General features: G+C 46.6%; 1 protein-coding gene across 7 annotated transcripts in view; it reads left to right on the forward strand.

The window, feature by feature from the left end:
* The window catches only part of LOC137521083 (stAR-related lipid transfer protein 9-like), a 93708-nt gene that overhangs the window by 53398 nt on the left and 21310 nt on the right, over positions 1 to 19000 (forward strand). For 5 of the 7 annotated variants that reach the window (XM_068239855.1, XM_068239862.1, XM_068239860.1 and 2 more), the window contains one exon: positions 18784 to 18931. The gene's annotated coding sequence lies outside the window, so the exon portion shown is untranslated. Of the gene's footprint in view, positions 1 to 9435; positions 9491 to 18783; positions 18932 to 19000 lie in introns of all 7 variants that reach the window. The other 2 variants (XM_068239856.1, XM_068239857.1) reach the window with 2 other exon arrangements.

Below are 19000 nucleotides of genomic sequence, written 5' to 3' on the forward strand. Positions count from 1 at the left end.
GACCATGGGGGGAGACCTATTGGGACAGGTGGGGTTCTTCCCATGCAGGAGCTGCATGGGGTGCAGAGTGTCCACAGGAGTAAGGGGAAATCAGGTGATCTTAAGGAACTCAGGAAAAACGTGGAAGATCCAGCAATGCATCACATGTAGATGCAAAGGTGTGGTGTACATCATGTGGTGCCCATGTGGGCTAGAATATGTTGGGCGAACAACTAGGGAACTGTACAAGCGGATCAGAGAACATGTAAACAATATAAAAAAGGGCTTGGAGGCCCATAGTGTTTCCAAGCACTTTAAGACACATCACAATCAAGATCCAGCAGGTCTGAAATTTATGGGGGTAGAAAAATACATTAAGAAGTGGAGAGGCTCCAATCTCACAAAAGAAATTTGTAAGTCTGAAGGAAAATGGATCTATAATTTGAATTCTCTTAATCCAGGAGGACTCCATATAGAGTTTGATTTAAATTGCCATATTTCTAATGACTGAAGCACAGTATATGTAGAGGAATGTAGTTCCAAATGAGAGTGACAATCTTGAAAATGGAGCTGCAGTTATGTTATGACAAGAAAGTACAGGGTTTTGTATTCATTATCACTAGAGGGGATGTGAGATATGATGTTGATTAGTAAACAGTTATATATAAAATGACCACTAGATGGTCATTTTATATATAACTTTATATATAACTGGCACAGCACCAGACACAAGCCTTTTATATGGCTAGGTATGGAGAAGTATGTAAATATACCACCAGATGGGGGTAATGCTTAATATTAATTTATGGATGTATGTTTCATTCCAGCAGGAGAGAGTTAGGAGGAAATTCTATTATAGTAACGTTTTAAAATTATGGGAAGCATATGTAAACAACGCCCATTCGCCGGTGTTGAGTGATTCAACCAATCACAAGCAAGCAGGCAGTATGTCAAGCGACGTTGCGAGTCGGGAGGCGGAGCCCCTGATGAGTCCGGAAGTGAGGACGAAACGTACGTAGGGCGGAGCAAAGTGACGTACACGCGGAAGTAAGCTGACCGGCCGGTCGGGATTGAGCAGTGCGCACAAGCGGCATACACCCTGTGGCTAGAGGGAGGATCAGGAGCGGTTTCTCCGCGGACATCCTACCCACACTTCAGGCGAATGGGCATTGGCAAAGGATAATACTACATGCGATTTTAACACCGGGACGTGTAAGTGCAATCATAGATGCGCCCGGAGTGTCTGTTTAACAGGATTGCGCTCTGTTATGTTTTTATGTCGTTTTATGAAGCTGTTTTATATTGGAATAAATGAAGACTTATGACGATTTGGTGTTATGGGATTTACTGGCAGTGGGCCAAAAGTGATTTCTCCACCTGCAATTCGAGGTGGGCTACATCTGGTGAGCGTTTTGGCATGTATTAGTCGGGGACTGTCACGGAATGAGCACTGAATGAGAGCACCTGACACGGATGTGAATTGTCACTTGGGCTAACGTGCATGCAAAGTGAAGAGATTTAATGTTACAGAACGGTATCACCCTATGTGAAGCTTTTTTTGCAGGTCAAGGATATAGTTTTATTGCAAAGTTGAAGGCACAGGTGTGAGGAGCGCAACAGTAATCATATATTTTGAATTCACCAATCATAATTGCCCGAAAGTGCCAATTCTCAGCTTCATTCACTTGAATGGAAGCTGATGTAGCAGCTGTGTCGTTTATTTACCAGCCCTCAGGATCGTGTCTTTTACATCTGGTTGCTGCAGATGTTTTTCCCAGTCTCTGGCGCTCCTGCCTTGCATTTCCCCCAGGACTAACAGTGCTTTATTTATTGGGCCTGACGAAGGGCCTTGCCCGAAACGAATGTGTCGTTGCCTGCCTTTTCTGTAGCACTAAGTTGTTATATTCCTGTTTTGGAAGATATTTGCATATCTATAAGGAGCCTCTCACAGAGAGTAATTTTTTGGAAACCCTCTTTTTGTATTTGTGTCAAAGTATTTTTGATAACTTTTGTACCTATAACGACTCTGCATGAAGTGTTTATGGTCCTTTCTATCTACAAATGGAAGCTGGGAAGCACATAAGGCCATCCGGGGAGTGAATGACCCTTGCAATAAATGCATGGTTACAGAAGAGTAGAGACAAAAAGGAAGATTCAGGAGCCCCAATAGTGTAAAATCAATGCTATACAGGTTATTAATTGATAGATTAGTATACTCACAAACACAGGTTGCCAAGATAGGCAAACACTGAATACACCAATGGGGAATTTTTCCCGTCCCCACTCGGGCTAAGATGTCGCTCTCTGTAGATTGAAAAGGGTAGTAACACCCATCCACCGGGTGGGTAAAAGATCATTTTGAGGAACAGAGTCGCCAATGAAGTATAAAATAAGTTAAAAACAGTACTACATGCGATTTTAACACCGGGACGCGTAAGTGCAATCATAGATGCGCCCGGAGTGTCTAACAGGATTACGCTATGTTATGTTTTTATGTCGTTTTATGAAGCTGTTTTATATTGGAATAAATGAAGACTTATGACGATTTGGTGTTATGGGATTTACTGGCAGTGGGCCAAAAGTGATTTCTCCACCTGCAATTCGAGGTGGGCTACATCTGGTGAGCGTTTTGGCATGTATTAGTCGGGGACTGTCACGGAATGAGCACTGAATGAGAGCACCTGACACGGATGTGAATTGTCACTTGGGCTAACGTGCATGCAAAGTGAAGAGATTTAATGTTACAGAACGGTATCACCCTATGTGAAGCTTTTTTTTGCAGGTCAAGGATATAGTTTTATTGCAAAGTTGAAGGCACAGGTGTGAGGAGCGCAACAGTAATCATATATTTTGAATTTTCCTGGACTGGACTTTCTGGAGCGATCTCACATACTGGTGCAGGCAGTTACATGTTTAAAGTTTAACTGTGGCGCGGTGTTTTTTTATTTAATTATGATTGGTGATCCAAGTATTTAGAGTCCCTTAGATAAGCCAGCTGCCCAAAAGGAAAACCCTTTTAGCCAATAGGATCTTAAGCAAAGCCACCACGTCAAGGAGGACTCTTTAAGAGTGGGTCCTTCACTACACTATGATGGCCTATGCTGTCTGGTGCTAGTTACCCTAATACCATAATTACTATATCTCCTGCTCCAATATGACTTGTAGTTAGGTCTGTGTATAAGAGTATCCCTGATCTAATCTAAATCTCATCAATGTGCGTACCCCTTCCCTACTGTTAATCTGTATAAGATGTATAAAGCAATAACATGAACTATTGCACAGGACAGAAGGAAAACAAATAGAATTGTTCCCTATCTGTATTTAGATAGAGTTGCCTGTCTCATTCCCCTTCATCTTTGTCTAAGCACAATTTGTAATTTGTTCCATGAGCTGTATCAGCTGCCTGCCACGGCAGAGAGGTCATTGGTAAACACAGGATGTTAACAATATGTCTGCTTCCATGAAAGCAGGAAGTAGAAACAGTGCAGATTTATTGCAGGATTTTTATCAGCTGTAACAAAGAAATGTTCTTTAATAAGTTTATTATGCTGTTGTGTATCTTTTAGAGCAAAGAGGATGTTCTGAGTTCAGGTTAAGGTGAAAACAACCTGTGGACTGAAGTAGTTAAAGGGAATCTTAACTCAAAATTTAAAAAAGAATTTCACTTACCCCCCTGTTCCCTCGACATTCTGGAACGATGCTCCGGTCCCCCGCAGCAGCTAAGTTCTCTTTTTCGGCAACTGACCAGTCGCCAAACCACTGTGCCTGCATGGCCTTGGTCGTGCGCATCCTCGGTATTACTCATGTTGCCGTCCCTGTCTTGCGCATGCAGAGAAATCTCGTACTGTGCATGCGCATGACGGGGATGGCAACATGAGCGAGGATGTGCACAACCAGGGCTGCGCACGCACCGTGGCTCTGTGAATGCCGAAAACGAAACTTAGCTGCTGCAGGAAACAGGAGCATTGTCCCAGGACATTGAGGATACACGGTGGCTGTAGGGGCTGGCAGAAGCTCCAGTTAAGTGAAACTTTTTTTTTTTACTTAAGGCTTACATTTTGCTCACCTCCAGGTTCACAGCCAGAAGCATACGACTGTTTGGAGGCAGAACTTACCATGGCGATTTGGGGGCAAAATGTTGTGCCGATCTGGGGGCGTGGCTTCACAGTGGCCATGCACCCCTACTGAGGGGAACATGGTGGCAAAGGCAAGACCTGGAAAAGACCCTGACCAGTATTGTATAATTTATACCAAATGGCATTCACAGCATTTTTTTTTTTTAAGTCTGCATCAGCCCATGACGAGTGTCAAAAAAATTACTACTCATAGAAATCTACTTACATCCATTCTAAAGCAACCCTGTCATTTCTTCTATTAGCTGCTAGAGGGTACTCCAGACTGTAGTTGTCCCACTAATTGGACAGCCGCTAAGGGGATCTTCAGGATGTAGCGGTCTCTGCTGATTGCACGGCTGCTAGGGGGAGCTCCGGGCTGGAGCTGTCTTTACTGATTGGACAGCCGCTAGGAGGCGCTCTGGGTTGTAGTTTCTATTGATTGGATGGCCTCTCTTCTTCACTTCGTTTCTGGAAGTTCTGCTGGTGGGCGTCAGGCCTGAGAGCTGCTGGATGTGTCAGGATGACGTCATGGCAGGTGTGACACGTGTGCAGCTGGGCCACTCGTGTACCGCTGAGGATGGCTCATGCAGTGACACGTGACCTTATAGCCTTCTGCTGCTATTACTGAACCATGCTAGTGCTAATTAGAGATGGGAAGTTCGGATATTTTCAATGATTTGGATGATTCGAATCGGATCATTGAAAAGATCCGGATCTTTGATCCGAATCTCGAATCATTTTTACTAGGGAACCATTGGGGGGGGGGGGGGGGTGAAATGACTAGCAGGACAGGACTCTCCCTGCAGTGGACAGAGAAGGGGAGGGGGTGGACGGACAGAGAAGGGGAGGGGGTGGACGGACAGAGAGGGGGAGGGTGGTGGACAGATAGAGAAGGGAGGAAGTGGACAAAGAGGTGTGAGCAGAGAGCAGAAATGTTTTTTGCACACATCACCCACATGTTGCAATCATATGCTCACAGTGAAAGAAAGCATTCCCCACCCCAATGTGTCCTGTTTTCACCTCCAACACGCATCATAAATGTAGGGAGAAGTGAAGTGCAGCTGTTTAGAGCAGAGTGCAGGAGGATCATATTGCACAGCAATCACAATGCCTGCCCTTCTAGCCCAGCACCTGTCTGCAAAGTTACTGAGCTGTGCTTCTGAGCCAAAAGTTTCCCATGTGTTCACTATGTACAACTACGGAACAGACAGCCTAAAATCAGCAGCACATTATAGCCAGTATGTGTGCTCTACACATATCTGGCAGTGGCACCCATGTCCCCTCTCTCTCATCTACCTGTCCCTGCAAGGCTAGCTCCCTTCCAACAGAGCGATCCATCTCTGCTCTGCTTCCAGGACCTCACTGCCCGCTGAGAGGGGGGCGTGCTGCTCCTGGCTCCACCCCTTTTTTGATCCGAATCATTCATTTTGGTGATCCGGATGATTCGACTCACAAGTGATTCGGATCAAAGATCCGAATCGTTCATGATCCGGACAACACTAGTGCTAATAGGAAAAGAAATCCCTAGTGCCAGCCTGTTCCCACCAGCAGCCTCTCTGCACTGCCACTTATTGCTGGGCAGAGCTGTGCAGAGCCGGGACAAGGTCCTCCAGCACCCAAGGCTGAGACACCAAAGTGCGCCCCTCCATCCCTCCCACCCCAGCCGTCACACACTGATTGCTATAAGACTAAGAGGGCCACAGGGCCCAAAACCTCCCCAACACCTTAATATCTAGTTATCTGGCTTGCAGTCACTGCTATGTATCCCCTTTTCTTATTTCTCTCTGCTTCATACATGATTAGGAATGACAGCTGAATGAATTCTGTGCCCCCTCCTACACTGCGCCCTGAGGCTGGAGCCTCTCCAGCCTATGCCTCGGCCCGGCCCTGGAGCTGTGGACTGGAGGATGGGGATGAGGCAGTACATGCCACTGGGAAATATGACGGGGCTTGTGCTCCTCCCCTTCTGAGGCAAAGGCCGGCCCCTTGGTGATAATAAACTAGGTTTTACTCTCGGACATCTATTTACTCTGCACCCATTCTAACTCAACAGTGCCATTTATCCTACCAGCCGCTAGGGGGAGCTCCGAGCTGTAGCTGGCATTGCTGATAGGACAGCCGCTCTTGTTCCTGGATGATTGCCGGTGGGTGTGGCAGCTGAGACGGCTCCTGCGTATTGGGAATGCGGAGCGAAAGGCCGCATGTCTTTCTCTGCCGCTCGGTCTGCGGTGAGGGTGAGTGCCAGGATGACGTCATGGCAGGTGTGATGCTCGTGCTGAGCTGAGGATGGCTCATGCAGTGACACGTGACCTCGGCCCTTCTGCTATTGCTGCACCATGCTAGTGCTAATAGGAAAATAAATCCCTAGTGCCAGCCTTCCCCCACTCTGCACTGCCCATATTATTGCTGCACACAGCTGTGGAGGATGGGAGTGCAGTACATACAGGTGGGCAATATAACGAGGCGAGAGCGTCTCCCCTTCTGAGGGGAACATTGTGGCAAAGGCCGGTGCCCTGGTACCGTAATACTATAAACCTATTTATATTCGCGGAAATCTTTTTACATTGCATTCACTCTAAACTCTACAGTGCTATTTCTCCTACCAGCTCCTAGGGGGCGCTCCCGACTGTAGCTGGTATTACTGATTGGACAGCTGCTCTGTTCCATTTCTTGTTCCTGGATGGTTTGCCGGTAGGTGGCGTAGCTGAGAAGGCTCCTGGCTGTCGGGGATGCGAAATGCTGCACGTCTTTCTCCTCCGCTCCATCTGCAGGATGGGGGGTGCCGGTGTAATGTCAGAATGGGCAGCCCGGAAGCAGCCTTCCTCACGGAGTATGACGCATGCTCAGTGGGAAGTTAGACATTATTTAACTAAAATATCTCCGCTTCTGCACCACGTACACTCCTGAAATTTTCAGGGGAGGGAGGGGACCCCCAGATCTAGCTCTGTGCCGAATTGCAGCCCCTGAGCCCCGCTAGTTCCCGCGATAGGTTTGCTGCAATCAGCCACGGGAACTAGTGGGGCTCGGGGGCTGCAATATGGCACAGAGCTAGATCTGGGGGTCCCCTCCCTCCCCTGAAAATTTTGGGAGTGTACGTGATGCGGAAGCGGAGATATTTAGGACGTTTTACGTGGCTGCACAATTTAATGGGATGCAGGCTCCTACTGCGCATGCGGGGCTGCCCATTCTGCGGGGCTGCCCATTCTGAAACTACACCGGGCTGACGCACGTGTGCAGGTGGCTGCTCGTGTACCGCTGAGGATGGCTCATGCGGATCTACATGGCCACGGCCCTACTGCTACTACTGTTCCATGCTATTGCTAATAGGAGTCTGTCACCACTAGTAGTCTCACTGCAATTACTGTATTATTTCTGAAGGAACAGTTACACAGAGATGAGGAATTACATGCAACTGGGAAATTTGAAGGAGCGTGTGCTGCTGTGCTGTGCATGCTTCTGTACCGTGCTCTGTATGCTGCTGTGCACTGTATGCTGATGTATTGTGCTGTGTAGCCTGTTGTGCTCTGTATGCCGCCGTGCTTTGTATGGCTGTGTATGCTGATGTACAGAACACACACACGCGCGCTCCCGATCACCAGACGGTCATTTGCTAATGCTCTGCACAGGTAATGTACAAGAGACACACACAAAAAACTGTATTTTGACGGGAAGAGGTTGAAGGTTCAGTTCACGTTATTCTACCTGCATCTTATTTAGCTGATGCTGAATGCTTTTTTGCTACCAAGCAGAACGGGAGCATAGATTTACATTGTCACCTCTAGATACTTTTTTTTGTTTATTTTTTTCTATTTTTCTTTGGGTAGGGAGTGCTTAAAGGATACGCCCAGGCACACTTACCTGTGGCTTCTTCCAGCCTCTGGCAGCCGTCCTAGGCCTCGCCGCAGCTACAGTGGCTCCCAGTCTCCTCCGCTACAGATGCCGACCTCGCCAGTAGTTCTGCGCCTGCGCAGTTCAGACCTGATGACGTCGGCGCTACCACATGACCCTTGCTGTGGAGCGCACAAGAATCCGGCCCGGAAAGCTGACCTGGCAAGGTCGGCTTTTGCAGCGGAGGACACCGGGAGCCACTGGAGCTGCAGGGAAGGAACAGGACGGCTGCCAGGGGCTGGAGGGAGCCCCAGGTAAGTGGATTTTTGTGCCTGGACGTATCCTTTTAAGGCCATGTTCACAGTGGCTATTGCATTCCCTGTGACAACAGGAACACAACAGACGGGACAATGGCACTGTATGTTATGCTCATGGTGTATCCGGTACAGTGACTCATACAGTCATCCTCTGTGGTGCAAATGCAGCCCATCAGCACACGTTCTTCACAATAGCTGCATGATGTCATCCTGGCACTCATCCTCCCTGCAGAAGGATCAGCCCTCCCAGACTGCGGCCTTTTGTTCTGCATCCCCAATACATAGTAGCCGTCTCAGCTGCCACACCAGCAAAACATCCAGCAACAAGAAGTGAACAAGTGCATCCGGTACAATGAAGCATACAGTCAATGAAAAGTATGCTTCACTTTTACTGTTAACTCACGTGTTAAGTGGTAACACACTACCAATCCGCAACCTGTTACACTGAAACTCTCCCGCCGCACTGTGAACTTCACATAGGTGGTGAATGTAGTTACAAAGCGGCTGTTAGGCCTCTTGCACAGTACATGCGATTCCTTTTTTTTTTTTTTTTTTTTCTTTATACGATCCGATTTTTGATTCTGATTAATAAACTTAGCTGCGCGCAGTACTTTTTTAATCAGAATCAAAAATCGGATTGTATAAAAAAAAAATTGGAATTGCATGTAGTGTGTAAGAGGCCTAAGGGCTCGTTTCCACTATAGCGAATCCGCATGCGGGCACTGCATGCAGATTCGCATACTTAATGTTAGTGGATGGGGCTGTTTCCACGTGTGCGGCGGCGGCAGGCATTTTTCGGTGCGGGGAAAATCTGCACGACAGGGAAATCGCATGCGGCTTTGTCATGCGGATTTCCCTGCGATTTCGCATGCGATTTCGCATGAAAGCCAATGGAACTTAACACAGGCAGTGACATGGTTAAATTCGCATGGCTCCTTGCCATGCGAAATCGCGGGTAAATCTGCATGCGGAAACGCAGCCGCATGCGATTTCTTCAGCGGTGGAATCCAGGCGATTCCGCACCGCTACAGTGGAAACAAGCCCTTATACTGCAAGGCACCACTTTGAGCGTGGTCTAAAAGCAAGGCAACAGTCACATGCCTGTGCCTGTTGAGGGCAGGGGGCTATCATGGTGATTAAGCTTTATAACTTTATTCATCTAAGTGATTCTGACTTTTTTTTGTATATTTTTCTAGACTGGAAAAATGACTTACTTGTACAGGAGAAAAGTAAGAAGAGAAATTGTTACAGGTTTTTTTCTATTTCAAATTACAGACTTGGATTGACTATGTTGTGAATTCTCCCTGTTCTGCACACAGTACTGACATCACCAGTGCTGGGAAGACAAGAGGTGGTGTGTACATGGCTTACGCCCATGCCTCCCACTTTTGATAGTTGGGTTAAACGTGTCAGCACTGCTTTACCCTATAAAATACTTGTATACCTTCATAGAGGATCACAGAAAAAAATTCATCTAAACAGATGGAAAAATCGATAGTTCCCTTTCACCCTACTTGGTTACGTTCATAAACGGACCCCAAAAGGCTACACATAAAATTTTGCTGAAGATCAAGTCCTCGAACGCTACTTATTTATCATTTCTGTGCCAATTCCAATCAATGTACTTCTATATATGTGTAATATTAATGCCATGATCTCATGTGTGACTTTTACTTAAAAAATTGAAATGCAGCGACCATTCTGTATGCACGTACCTTGTATATCTGTATGCCTTGTGATCTTATTATACTGTTAATAAAGCCTTGCTTTTTGTTTAAAAAAAAAAAGTTACACTTGCACGCTACACGTGCTGCCGCCAGTGCAGTACGCTCTTAAGGTCCGTGCGCTAGTACAGCACCGCAACATTTGACTAGTGCAACAGCTACTATGTCACTTATCGTAGTAGTGGTGCTGCACTAGCGCCCTTAATTTATGAACGGAGGCTACGCTGCTGGCAGTGAACTTGGCATACAAGTGTAACATTTAACAACGCGATAATGAATAAAGGGGTTGATTCATTAAGCTGCGCTTTAATGATGTGTGCAGTGCGAGTTATGTGCATGGTAGTGCTGCGTAACGAGCACTAGTAACTTGCACACGCTCTATTCACGTAACGGGTGCTACACACATCTCATCCTGAGTCCTGTCGGGTCCAGCAGCTTTATAGGAGGTGATCCCTGCACTTTGGCGCAATAGGCTGCCTGTCAAGTGCTTACAGTGCAAGTGTGTACAAATGTGAAGGGTGGGTAGGTATACTGTGCATGTTGTGCAATGCAGCGGAAGACTAAGGGGTCATCAATCCGCCACTGTACCCTTTCACTTACATTTTCCAAGATGGCCGATCATCAAACTGTCATTTGGTAAGGTGGTCAAAATGCATGGCAAGTGAATTGATCAGATCTGTTTGAACAATGGATATTTGCATATTAGATCAGTGTAATTGAATTGACTGTAAACTCATAAAAAAATTAACACATCTATGGGCAGCTTAGAATATTATTTAGTATTTATATAGCGCCGACATTTTCCGCTGAGCTGTACAGCGTATTTTGTCTTGTCACTTAATTGTTCGTCAGAGGGTTTCACAAACTAATCCCTGCCATAGTCATATGCCTACTGGGCAGTTTCACCCACCAGTCAGTACAGGCAGCCGCTTGGAGCCCCGTACGGGAAAAAGGAGCGGCTGCCCACCGCTACTGCCGTGACTGCTATAGATTCACTTGTATTTTGTTTATTTACCGAGATCCGGGCTGACATCAGTGCTCAACCCCCCCCCCCACCCCCCCAATATGTTCTGGCGAGTGCGAGTTGATCTGGGGTAGGGCACTTGGGGAGAGGTTTTCTTGCCTGGAGTGAAAAAAAGGCTAGAAACAGCCCTGTATGTCTGTACGTATCGTATGGTGTAGGTATAGTAGTCTAGGGGCAATTTAGGGGGAAGCCAATCAACTTATCTGTATGTTTTTAGGATGTGGGAGGAAGGAAACCCAAACAGACACAGGAAGAACATACAAACTGTGCAGAAAGTGCCCTGGCTGGGATTCTAACCAGAGATCCATTTCTTCACTCCACTACTCCATTACTTCAAGCCACTGTTATTGTTGTACAGTAACATATCAGGTGTAAAATGTCTTCCTTGTCTCGGATAATTTTGCACACAGAGACCATGCAGGGAGGGAGTATATGCACTATACAGCACGGATGGATGCTATTAAAAAAAAAATAAGATCTAAACCTTTGTATACTCGCTAGCTTAAACTGGGGAGGCTGGTGAAGACTAGTCTACTGTGAATCTGTGTGTGTATGCGAGACCATTTCAAAAAGCTTTTTTTTACATCCAGGAAGACTAAAAATAAAGAATCCACTTACCTGGGGCTTCCTCCAGCCCCTGCCAGCCGTCCTGTGCCCTCGCCGCAGCTCCGCTCCTTGCCGGTGTCCCAGAGTCCTTTCCGGTACCAGAGGCCCACTTGCATTCCAGCGTGCGACTCACTTAGTCGCGGTGACGCCATCTGGACTGTACGGCGCAGTAGCTCTGCGCATGTGCAGTACATTCCGGTTGACTCCCGAGGTTGGCATCTGCACTGGCGGGGACTGGGAGCCACTGGAGCTGCAGCGAGGGCACAGGACAGCTGCCAGGGGCTGGAGAAAGCCCCAGGTAAGTAGATTTTTCCTTTTTTTTTTTATATATATCCTGGACCTTACCTTAAAGTGACACTGAGACGAGGGGGAAGTGGGGTGGGCGCACACGGCCGGGCATGCACAGTACGCCAGACTGGCTGTGGAGAACAGGGCTACTACCGGGAGATCTATGAGGCTTTGGACTACGGTGAAGGAGCGATCTGCGCAGAGGGGTCTGGTGGAAGCCCCAGGTATGTATAAAACTTTTCTTTCACCTTGTCGGTTACACTTTTAAGGCTATGTTCACAGTAGTGCATTGCATTGCATTGGACAAGATGATGTCCTTACTAACATGATGCAATTACTTTTTAATGATACGTTTATATCGGGGCGTTAGAAGTGCGGTACGACAGGACTGTTGAGCATAATGCGGTGCATGTAGTGCGGTATTGCATAACCTGCGTTAACAGTTGCAGTGAAGCATACGTTGCATGTACTGTAGGAATCACACTGGGGGCGTAATGTGTGATGTGACTCTTTCCCTCCAATGCATTTCTGTTTTTACAGGGAACGCCGTGCAACTTCTCACTGTGAACAGTTTGTATGTGACGTCTATGGAGGATTTGTCAGGTGATATACACTCACCTAAAGGATTATTAGGAACACCATACTAATTCGGTGTTTGACCCTCTTTCGCCTTCAGAACTGCCTTAATTCTATTGATTCAACAAGGTGCTGAAAACATTCTATAGTTGGCCCATATTGATAGGATAGTGTCTTGCAGTTGATGGAGATTTGTGGGATGCACATCCAGGGCATGAAGCTCCCGTTCAATCACATCCCAAAGATGCTCGATTGGGTTGAGATCTGGTGACAGTGAAGTACCATTTTAGTACAGTGAACTCATTGTCATGTTCAAGAAACCAATTTGAAATGATTCGAGCTTTGTGACATGGTGCATTATCCTGCTGGAATTAGCCATCAGAGGATGGGTACATAGTGGTCATGAAGGGATGGAAATGGTCAGAAACAATGCTCAGGTAGCCCATGGCATTTAAACGATGCCCAATTGGCACTAAGGGGCCAAAAGTGTGCCAAGAAAACATCCCCCACACCATTACACCACCACCACCAGCCTGCACAGTGGTAACAAGGCATGATGGATCCATGTTCTCATTCTGTTTACGCCAAATTCTGACTATCGAGACTCCTCAGACCAGGTAACATTTTTCCAGTCTTCAACTGTACAATTTTGGTGAGCTTGTGGAATTTGTAGCCTCTTTTTCCTATTTGTAGAGGAGATGAGTGGTACCCAGTGGGGTCTTCTGCTGTTGAAGCCCATCCGCCTCAAGGTTGTGCGTGTTGTAGCTTCACAAATGCTTTGCTGCATACCTCGGTTGTAACGAGTGGTTATTTCAGTCAACGTTGCTCTTCTACCAGCTTGAATCAGTCGGCCCATTCTCTTCTGACCACTAGCATCAACAAGGCATTTTCGCCCACAGGACTACCGCATACTGGATGTTTTTCACTTTTCACACCATTCTTTGTAAACCCTAGAAATGGTTGTGCGTGAAAATCCCAGTAACTGAGCAGATTGTGAAATACTCAGACCGGCCTGTCTGGCACCAACAACCATGCCACGCTCAAAACTGCTTAAATCCCCCTTCTTTCCCATTCTGACATTGTTTGATGTTCAGGAGATTGTCTTGACCAGGACCACACCCCTAAATGCATTGAAGCAACTGCCATGTGATTGGTTGGTTAGATAATTGCATTCATGAGAATTTGAACAGGTGTTCCTAATTTTCCTTTCGGTGAGTGTAAAAGTTGACAGTGTGGCATTGAAGCAAGATATTTGTTGCATCATTTTATTTCCACAATGTTGCATCATTTTATTTTTAGAGCCACAAAGGTTGTGATAGCACAATGTAAGTGTATGAGAAAAATCTAGTAATGAATGATTTTGGTGCAACAATGTTTGTATTGTATATGTTCAAGTGGCAAAAGTGTGTTGTATGCATTTAGTGCAGGATTTATTTTATGCGAGAGGCGGTTTCTTGCACGCTTGCTACAGCGGTGCAGCGAGATTTTCAATATCAATGTAATCCGGGTGCCGACAATAGCCAGACCCGAATTATAAAAGGGGAGAATAGTATTTAACGCTGCCCGGAATTTCAGTGGCAGCAGGGTTGCAGTCAGAGGCCTTTTTCTGAGGGCTCGATGTAGAATTTGGACCTGGGTGCCCCCCAACCCTACATTAAATAGCCAGGTATAGGCGTCTCCACTGTAGGTAGCCAGTAATGGGTACCTCAGTATAGGTAGCCAGGAATAGGTGCCCCAGTATAGGTAGCCAGGTATAGGTGCCCCAGTATAGGTAGCCAGGTATAGGTGCTTCCAGTATAGGCAACCCGGGAAAAGGTGCTTCCAGTATAGGTAGCCAGGTATAGGTGCTTCAGTATAGGCAACCTGGGAATAGGTTCTCCCAGTATAGGCAGCCAGGAATAGATGATTACAGTATAGATAGCAAGAAATACAGTGGTGTGAAAAACTATTTGCCCCCCTCCTGATTTCTTATTCTTTACATGTTTGTCGCAATTAAATGTTTCTGCTCATCAAAAACCGTTAACTATTAGTCAAAGATAACATAATTGAACACAAAATGCAGTTTTAAATGATTGTTTTTATTATTTAGTGAGAAAAAAAAACTCCAAATCTACATGGCCCTGTGTGAAAAAGTGATTGCCCCCCTTGTTAAAAAATAACTGTTCAATTTCTGTAGTCACCCCCAGGCCTGATTACTGCCACACCGGTTTCAATCAAGAAATCACTTAAATAGGAGCTATCTGACACAGAGAATTAGACCAAAAGCACCTCAAAAGCTAGACATCATGCCAAGATCCAAAGAAATTCAGGAACAAATGAGAACAAAAGTAATTGAGATCTATCAGTCTGGTAAAGGTTATAAAGTAATTTCTAAAGCTTTGGGACTCCAGCGAACCACAGTGAGAGCCATTATCCACAAATGGCAAAAACATGGAACAGTGATGAACCTTCCCAGGAGTGGCCAGCCGGCCAAAATTACCCCAAGAGCGCAGAGAAAACTCATCCGAGAGGTCACAAAAGACCCCAGGACAACATCTAAAGAACTGCAGGCCTCACTTGCCTCAATTAAGGTCAGTGTTCATGACTCCACCATAAGAAAGAGACTGGACAAAAACGGCCTGCATGGCAGATATCCAAGGCGCAAACCACTTTTAAGCAAAAAAAACATTAAGGCTCGTCTCAATTTTGCTAAAAAACATCTCAATGATTGCCAAGACTTTTGGGAAAATACCTTGTGGACCGACGAGACAAAAGTTGAACTTTTTGGAAGGTGCGTGTCCCGTTACGTCTGGCGTAGAAGTAACACAGCATTTCAGCATAAGAACATCATACCAACAGTAAAATATGGTGGTGGTCGTGTGATGGTCTGGGGTTGTTTTGCTGCTTCAGGACCTGGAAGGCTTGCTGTGATAGATGGAACCATGAATTCTACTGTCTACCAAAAAATTCTGAAGGAGAATGTCCGGCCATCTGTTCGTCAACTCAAGCTAAAGCGATCTTGGGTGCTGCAGCAGGACAATGACCCAAAACACACCAGTAAATCCACCTCTGAATGGCTAAAGAAAAACAAAATGAAGACTTTGGAGTGGCCTAGTCAAAGTCCTGACCTGAATCCTATTGAGATGTTGTGGCATGACCTTAAAAAGGCGGTTCATGCTAGAAAACCCTCAAATAAAGCTGAATTACAACAATTCTGCAAAGATGAGTGGGCCAAAATTCCTCCAGAGCGCTGTAAAAGATTCCTTGCAAGTTATCTCAAACGCTTGATTGCAGTTATTGCTGCTAAGGGTGGCCCAACCAGTTATTAGGTTCAGGGGGCAATCTCTTTTTCACACAGGGCCATGTAGGTTTTGAGTTTTTTTTTTCTCACTATATAATAAAAACCATCATTTAAAACTGCATTTTGTGTTCAATTATGTTATCTTTGACTAATAGTTAACGGTTTTTGATGAGCAGAAACATTTGTGTGACAAACATGCAAAAGAATAAGAAATCAGGAAGGGGGCAAATAGTTTTTCACACCACTGTAGGTGCATCAGTATAGGTAGCCAGGAATAGGTGCCCTAGTATAGGTAGTCAGGATTAGGTGCCTCAGTATGGTTAGCCAGGGATAGGTGCCTCAGTGTAGATAGGCAGGATTAGATGCCTCAGTCAGTGCAGTTTCTAGGCTAAAATGCACCCAGGGTGAGGCCGCAGAGCCAGGTATAGGTGCCCGCAGTATAGGTTAGCCAGGTCTAGTTGCACTCAGTATAGGTCCCCCTAGTACAGGTAGCCAGGAATAGGTACCCCAGTATAAGTAGCCAGCTATAGGTCCCCCCCCCCCAGTATAGGTAGCCAGGCATAGGTGAGCCAGTATAGGTTAGCCAGGTAGATGCCTCCAGTATAGGTAGCCAGTATAGTTGCCCCCAGTATAGGTTAGATAGGCAGGCGCCCCCGGGAAAAGTTAGGTAGGTGCCCCCAGTACAGGTTAGCCAGGTGGGTGCCTCTAATATATGTAGCCAGAGTAGTTGCCCCCAGTATAGGTTAGTTAGGTAGGTGCCTCCAATATAGGTAGCCAGTATAGTTGCTACCTGTATAAGCTAGGTAGGTTGGGGCCCCCAATACAGGTTAGATATGTAGCTGCCCCCTCAGTATAGGTTAGATAGGTAGCTGCCCCCCAGTATAGGTTATATAGGTAGCTGGCCCCCAGTATAGGTTAGATTAGGTAGCTGCCCCCCAGTATGTTAGGTAGCTGCCCCCAGTATAGGTTATATTAGCTATGAGTAAGAACCGTTTGGTTCGAAACATGTCAGCTATATGATGTGTGATTTGGTGTGGATACGTCCATAATAAAGGAACTTGATGCAAGGGATATCGTGCGGACACCCTTTCTTTGCTCTTGTCTCGTAGGTTATATTAGATAGCTGCCCCCCAATATAGGTGAGGTAGGTAGGTGCCCCCTCCATAATGGAGGGGGGAGCCGCAGCCGCTGGTAGGGCAGCCCTCCCTTCCCCTCCCTCCCTCCATGCCCCCCCTCACACTGCAGAGTGAGAACGCAGGGAAGCGCTGTATAAAGCTACTCACTTCCGTCCCAGGTTCCAATCGCAGCTCACTCGCCGCTGGTCTCCTCTCTGCATAGCCGGTATACACACGCAGTGTGTGTATAAGAGTCTATGCAAAGAGGAGACCAGCGGCTGGTGAGCGGCCATTGGAACCTGGGACGGAGGTGAGTAGCTGTATACAGCGCTTCCCTGCGCTCTCACTCTGCAGTGCGAGGGGGGAGCATGGAGGGCAGGGAGAGGAAGGGAGGGAGAGGTCAGGCTGCCCTACCAGCGGCTGCGACTCCCCCCTCCATTACAGTGCCCCCCTCCCAATAGTGCTCAGGGAAGGCCGCACAGCCCTAGAAACAGGCCTGGCCTCAATATAGACTGCCCGGGATAGGTGCCTCAGTATAGGTAGCCAAACGGAGGGGGAATGCTGCAAGACGCACACAAGCAGTGGCTGAGGAGTCATCAAATACTACCTTTGCCGGAATCCACTGGCTGCATCTAATTATTTCTTCCTGTTCCTGCATTCCATCTCACAGTAACAGCATCCCCTAGGGGGCGCTATTACTGTGAGCTGAAACGCAGGACAGGAAGAAGTTTGTAGTACATGCGTCGCTGGCTCCCTGCAAAGGTAGTATTTGATGACTCCTCAGCCACTGCCCCCCCCCCCCCCCACACACACACACACACGCAGTAGGGGGGGGGGGAGTAGGGCAGGGCTATGTGCCAGAACCCAGGTAGTATGGGGCTCTGCTGAATCCTATTATAGAGATTACTTTCCAGTGCATTCACGCTGGCAATGAAAGGCTTGAGGTGCCAACAGGTGTTGGCTTCCTGGCCAGGTCCTTTGTTTTGTTCCCAAAGGCAGATAACATTTTAACTGCTTCCGGACCGGCAATCTCTGGCCCGTTTAGGACCAGAGACTGTTTGGTCCGAAAATGGAACTCAACTTCACACCGCATGTTGTGACTGTGAGGCTTTGTTCACATTTAAAATAGAAATTGCAAACGCCAGCATTTTGCGATTTTGTGCGCGCTTTGCCGCCTCCTGGTGCTCGGGTGGGCGCTGTAGTTTTTATAAAGCCCTTTTTTTTTTTTTTTAAGCGCTTTTGCTGAGCGATTCTGCTTTTTCACTTCATGGCACAAGTCAGGAAGTGAACTCTTTGACCCAGAAAAAACACAATGTATTTATTCTTAAAACGCGAACGCAATCGGCGTATAAATCGATTTGTGAGCATTATGCGGTTTTTCCTATATCTTCCATTGTGCAAAATCGCTCAAAAAATGGTACATGCAGCGCTTTGCTGAGTGGAAAGCGGACAAAACACGCTGATATGAACTATCCCATAAGGATTCATTGCACAAGTGTTTTTAGGGCGATTTTCAAATTCGCCGGCGCTTGAAAAAAGGGCAAAAAGGCTTTAGGTGTGAATGAGCCCTGAAGGTTCAGTTACCATGTTTGTGTGTTACAGGATCTTATTTGTGTTGTGTTAATCTTATGATTATGCCACATGCCTTGAGAAAGGGTGACCCTGTGTGGCCCCAGAAACAATTGTCGGATTATTATGTGGAATAGTGCAAAATAAATGTGCGTTGCATCCTAACTAGACTATCTGGTGTGCTGATCTACCAGACCATTTTGAAATCTTTGTGACTGTTACTTGGAATACCAGTGATTTATAGTGTAGCCAGATGTTTCTCTGAATGGATTGCAGCAGACATAACTATGTCTTGGTCCTGATGGACCATCATTGTCACGGAGTGCTAAAGGCCAGCCAATGTTTGTTTTTCTGATATGCAGAATGCTCCTGATGGAGGAAGTGCATAGCCTGGAACAGCACATGCCAAGTGACCTGCAACCAAGGTGGATCACAAACTTCACAGAAGTACAGCGGATCAGACCAGAAGGACATTGAGAGCTGACAAACAGGAGCTGGAGGTAGCCCCAGGTAATTAGAAATCTTATTTTACCCCTCAGGTTTACTTCAATACTTTAAAGGGAACCAGAGATGTGAGGC

This window comes from Hyperolius riggenbachi, chromosome 6 (assembly GCF_040937935.1).
Source record: "Hyperolius riggenbachi isolate aHypRig1 chromosome 6, aHypRig1.pri, whole genome shotgun sequence".
NCBI lineage: Eukaryota > Metazoa > Chordata > Amphibia > Anura > Hyperoliidae > Hyperolius > Hyperolius riggenbachi.